Raw genomic sequence first — 6,486 nt, 5'->3', positions numbered from 1 at the left:
ACGGTACCCAATGACGTCCGACAGGAACCGCAATATGCTTGGCAGTGACCAATGGGAAGGCGTGGTAGTCACTGTAGCAACTGTTGTCTTGGAAACGAAGCTGTCAAAGACAGTAGTCTCACCTCCAGCCCCGCCCTCTACGGTGGTGAGTTCATCTCTTGCTTGACCCTGTGAAGTTAATAAAAGTTAATAAAAATATCGGTTGACTTTAACAGAACACAAATACCGTTTACAAACATACCTAGATAATTACTATCGTTAATTGTTATAAGCTGAAAGGCAGAAAACTTTTGACGTTAGTATGTAACACAGCCCGTCCCTGGATATAAATGTAACAAGGATCTGTGTTCTATAAGTGTAAAAAGCACTCAGTGATCAAAAAATATTTTCACTTCATCCCCGAAGACACAGGTTGTAGGGACATGTACAAATTCCCAAAGTAATACAAGAGTTAAGTCCCAGAGCTGTGACAAAACATCTCAAGCAAGGCTTTTTCCATTGCATAACTCGTAAATTATCAAGTAAAATAATAGGGGGAGGGGGAGGTCTCTTGCGGCCCAGCAAATTAAGGATCCAATGTTGTCACTGCAGCGGCTTATGTCGCTGCTATGAACAAGTTTCTATCCCTGGCCGGAATTTCCACATTCGAGAGCCACCAAAAAAAAAAAAAAAAAAAAAATACTAAATACCAGGGGGGTTGGCGAGGGGGGGGGCAGGCTGGAGGTTTTACTATTAAGAGTTAAGTATATAAAGTGCTTTGAGATACATAAATGAGCACTGATTTTGGAAGCTCACAGACACCAAGTCTGAGTCTCAGATTTGCTTCAAATTGACTAATTTGTAATTTTCTAAGCTTCAGATTTCTCGAGTAAAACATAAGTGATAATATTACTTATCTGTACAGAATTATTCTAAGGAATAAGTGAAAACTAAATATCTATCCTTTAAATGTCAGTGCTCAGTCTACAGGCCAGATGGCTCTCTGGAGCTCCAGACTGTAATATTCATCACCCAACTGGAACAACTACTCCTGAATGTTCCACTGACTCCTGTATATCAGTACGTTCAAATTGGAACTCATCAGCTTCTTCTTCACATGCCCATTCCCTCCTACACCACATTTGCTCTTATGTTCTACATCTCAGTGAAGACATTACTATCCACCAAGCTGATGGCTTCCTGCACTCACTCTTTTCTTCTTTTACCCTTAAATGTTAAAACCAAATATTATCCACCTCTAGTCCACCTCCTGAAGAGCTCTTACATTGGTCTACTTTTCATCTCCCAGTAGTTTAGACCATTATCTTCTGAGTTACTTTTTTTTTTCTTTTTAAGGCCGCATATGGAAATTCCCAGGTTGAACTGGAATTGGGTTGAATTGGAGTTGCAGCTGCCAGCCTGCGCCATAGCCACAGCAACACTAGAGCTGAGCCTTATCTGTGACCTATGACTCAGCTTGCAGCAACGCTGGATTCTTAACCCACTGTGAGGCCAGGGTTTGAACCCACATTTTCATGGATACTAGTTGGGTTCCTAACCAACTGAGCCACAACAGGAACTCCTGAATTACTTTTATTAACAGGTACTCTTGCTGCCAGTCTGGCTTCCTACCAGTGCATTTTCCACAAAACTTCAAATGACTGTTTTGTACACTCAATAAACTTTTTCTTTCTTTTTTGGCCACCCTGAGCATATGGAGTATGGACCAGAGATCAGATCTGAGCAACAGTTGTGACCTACACCACAGCTGTGGCAACACCAGATCTTTCCACCTATTGTGGTGGGCTGGGGATCTAACCTTCATCCTAGTACTGCAGAAATGCCCCCAATCCCATTGCACCACAGTGGGAACTCCTAAATAAACATTTTACCTGTCTGGAGTTTCTGTCATGGCTCAGCGGTTAGTGAACCCACCTAGCATCCATTAGGACCCAGGGTCTGATCCCTGGCCTCGCTCAGTGGGTTAAGGATCCAGCATTGCTGTGAGCTGTGGTGTAGATTGCAGACGCAGCTCGGATCTGACGTTGCTGTGGCTGTGGAGTAGGGCGGTGGCTACAGCTCCAATTAAACCCCTAGCCTGGGAACCTCCATATTGCAAGGGTGTGGCCCTAAAAAGACAAAAAAGACCAAAACAAACAAAACGTTTTACTTGTCTGTTGATTTGCCAAGTGCTATTCTAGACTCTGAGACTTCAGCATTTAAAAAAAAAGCTTTCTGGAGTTACCATTGTGGCGCAGCAGAAACAAATCCGACTAGTATCCATGAGGACTTGGGTTCGATCCCTGGCCTTGCTCTGTGGGTGGGGGATCCAGTGTTGCCTTAAACTGAGGTGTAGGTCGAAGATGAGGCTCAGATCCCTCATTGCAATGGCTGTGGTGTAGGCTGGCAGCTACAGCTCTGATTTGACCTCTAGCTTGGGAACTTCCATATGACATGAGTGTGGCCCTAAAAAGACAAAAAAAAAAAAAAAAAAAAAAAAAAAAAGGAGGGGGGAGAAAGAAACCCTGCTACACTGTTGGTGGGAATGTAAATTGGTGCAGCCACTGTGGAGAACAGTATAGTGATTCCTCAAAAAGTAAAAATAGGGAGTTCCCTTCCTGGCTCAGAGGTTAACGAATCTGACTAGGATCCATGGGGATGTGGGTTTGATCCCTGGCCTCACTCAGTGGGTTAAGGATTCAGCGTTGCTGTGAGCTGTGTTGTAGGTTGCATACGCAGCTCAGATCCCACATTGCTGTGGCTGTGGTGTAGGCCGACAGCTGTAGCTCTGATTCAACCCCTAGCCTGGGAATGTCCATGTGCCTCAGGTGTGGCCCTAAAAAGCAAAAAATAAATAAGTAAAAATAAAAAATTTCTGCCCTTGTATAGGGAAAGACAGTAAATATATAGTAATGTCAGGTGATAAGTGTTATGGAAACAAAGGAGGAAATAAAGAATGTTAGCTGGTGAAGCAAGGTTGCTATTTTTCTCAACAGAGTGGTCAGGAAAGGCCTTCCTGAGATGTCATCCTTTGAGTAAAGGTCTGAAGGTGAGGGGCTGAGCCCTGAAGCCATTAGGGGAAGGATATCCCAGAGAGATGAACACCAGGTACAAAGGCTTTGACACAAGAGTGTGCCTTGTGTGTTCTAGGAACAAGAAGACCTTACGGCTGGAGCAGAGAGAATGGAGAGAACAGAAGATGAAATCAGAGAACTCAAGTGGACCCGATTATGTAGGGTTTGCAAGGCCACTATAAGGACTATGAATATTTTGTGTGAGATGGAAGCCATTGGATGGTTTTAAAGCATTGACAGGATTATTCAGAAAACAAACTGAAGGGGAAAAGCAGAGACACTGGTAAGGAAACTACTGTGATAATTATAGGAGATGCTCAGATATATATATCTGTTTGTGAATAGCAAAGTGATTGGCACATGGTTAATAATGGGATGCATTACTATAAACCAGAAAACAGTCTATATATTAAAATCACCTAAGAGTTCCCATCGTGGCTCAGTGGTTAACGAATCCGACTAGGAACCATGAGGTTGCAGGTTCGATCCCTGCCCTTGCTCAGTGGGTTAAGGAACTGGCGTTGCCGTGAGCTGTGGTGTAGGTTGCAGATGCAGCTCAGATCCTGCGTTGCTGTGGCTCTGGCCTAGGCCAGTGGCTACAGGTCCGATTAGACCCCTAGCCTGGGAACCTCCATATGCCCTGGGAATGGCCCTGGAATTGGCAAAAAAGACCAATAAATAAATAAATAAATAAATAAATAAATAAAATAAAATCACCTAATCCTCGGAACAATTCTGTGAGATACTATTATTATTACTCCCATCCTGCAGATTAGGAATTGAGGTCCAAAGAGATTAATAATTTATCAAATGTCACATACAATAACTAGTCAGTTTTTCTCCAGAGCCCACACTTTTAATCATTATGCAGTACCATCTCATAGAAGGAGCTCAATAAATAAACCACCATGACACACAGTGCTGACCTCTAAAGATCTAGCTAGAAGAACAGCCAGATGAAAACTAATATATCTATTTTTTATATCTAACTTTATGGTTGCACCCATGGCATATGGAAGTTCCTGGGTCTGGGAATGAATCTGAGCCACTGCTGAGACCTATGTTGGATCCTTTAATCCACTGCCTCAGGCTGGAGATTGAACCCACACCTCTGCTGTGACTGGAGCTGTTGCATGCAGTCAGATACTTAACCTACTGCACCACAGCAGGGACTCCTAAAATAGAGATTTTTGATAAATCCTTAGACAGGCACACCTGAGAAACACAAAGACATGGGACTAGGAAACTTGAGATGGGAGACTTCTGGCCACCACTTGGGGAGTAGTCCCTGTGGAAGGTGTCCAATGAGTGGCAGAGAGGACAGATCACCATAGCACGGTGACTTGAGATCTATCAGATGAGAGCAATTGGAAGAAACAGAAAAGCTTAAGGCGTGTTATGAAAAGGGAATTAACTCATTTGGTCAGAGCATGGCTAATGTCTACCAATTATGTTCATGCCAGTAAAAATACCATACTAAGAGCAGTAATTCCTTTGTCTTTTATATCAGGGAGTCAACTTAACAAAAAATTCATTTATAAGGCTAGGGTGACTGTATCTTTACAAATTTTTTTTTTTAAGGGCCACACCCTCAGCATATGGAAGTTCCCAGGCTAGGGGTCCAATCAGAGCTGCAGCTGCCGACTTACACCACAGCCACAGCAATGCTAGATCCAAGCTGCATATTCGACCTACACTGCAGCTCACAGCAACACTGGATCCTTAACCCACTGAGCTAGGCCAAAGGTTGAATCTGCATCCTCGTGGATACTAATTGGATTTTTAACCCGAGGAGTCACGATGTGAACTCCTTTTTTTCGTCTTTATTTTAATTTTTTAAGGGATATATAGTATTGTTCAAAGTGTCAGAAAATGCAAATGGATAAAAGAACAAAATAAGAGGTATAATGATTGAGAATGAGATGGAAAAATTATTTATAGATGGTATAACTGTCTTCCTGAAAAAGCAAAGTAAAACAACTGAACACAGAAAAAGTTTAAAAAGTTAGTAAATGGGAGTTCCCCTTATGGTTCAGTGAGTTAATAACCTGACATAGTGTCCATGAGGATGTGGGCTCAATCCCTTGCCTCACTCAGTGGGTTAAGGATCTGGTGTTGCCACAAGCTGTGGTATAGCTCATAGATGTGGCTCAGATTTGACTCCTAGCCTGGGAACTTCCATAGGCTGCAGGTGCAGCTGCAAAAAGAAAAAAAGAAAGTAAGTAAGCCAATCACAACCATGCAAAAATCAACTTTTTTTAATTGGAAGAAAAACATAATGGAGAAAAAGTTCGCTTTGGTAATAGCAGTACTATCAATAAAAATTAAGCATAAACTTGTTTTTTAATGAAGCAGATAAAAGAAGTCTTCATTGGTTCAGATTATAGGCCCTAACAGTATTCTCTATTAAACTGAAATAAGGTTCCTTGTTCTGGGGCAGGATGAGTTTGGATATCTGGTCACAGCAGAAATCAAGGAAATCATCAAAGGTTATGAGGGTCAGCTAAAAGGGACTGAGAAAATGCCAACATAAAAAGAGTTTAACCTTTGCTGGCCAAAGATGGGAAAATTTAAACATTGATAAAATAACTGCACTAAAGTATGTCAAATATGTTAAAATTCATGAATTTATAATGAATCAACAGTAACAAAAGAGAAATTCATTGGCCACCTTGGAGGAAGCTAGGAAGTCAATCATAATTCTGAAAACTAGAAAAAAAATTAAAAACAACAATTAAAAAAAAAGGGGGGGGAGTTCCTGTCATGGTGCAGTGGTTAACGAATCCGACTAGGAACCATGAGGTTGCGGGTTCGGTCCCTGCCCTTGCTCAGTGGGTTAATGATCCGGCATTGCTGTGAGCTGTAGTGTAGGTTGTAGACGTGGCTTGGATCCTTCGTTGCTGTGTCTCTGGTGTAGGCCAGGGGCTACAGCTCCAATTTGACCCCTAGCCTGAGAACCTCCATATGCCGCGGGAGAGGCCCAAAGAAATAGCAAAAAGACAAAAAAAAAAAAGGGAGATCCTGTTGTGGCGCAATAGAAACAAATCCGACTAGGAACAGTGAGGTTGCGGGTTCGATCCCTGGCCTCGCTCAGTGGGTTAAGGATCCGGTGTTGCCATGAGCTGTGGTGTAGGTCCCAGACTCAGCTTAGATCCCATGTTGCTATGGCTGTGGTGTAGGCCAGTGCTGTAGCTCCAACTTGCCCCCTAGCTTGGGAGCTTCCATATGCCGTGGGTGTGGCCCTAAAAAAAAAAAAAAAAAAGTGGCAGAATCTATGGAACAAATTATTTATTTGTAGCCAAAAAATAAATTGCAAGGAAAGAATTCCCCATCTATGGGGAAATTTGCCAATACATTAAAAAACAATAAAAACTACTTACGCATTTACCTTTTGACTCAGCCATCCCACTCCTAGGACTCAACACTGGAGACA

This window comes from Sus scrofa, chromosome 14, assembly GCF_000003025.6.
Source record: "Sus scrofa isolate TJ Tabasco breed Duroc chromosome 14, Sscrofa11.1, whole genome shotgun sequence".
Classification (NCBI taxonomy): Eukaryota; Metazoa; Chordata; class Mammalia; order Artiodactyla; family Suidae; genus Sus; species Sus scrofa.
This window is presented reverse-complemented; position numbering follows the sequence as displayed.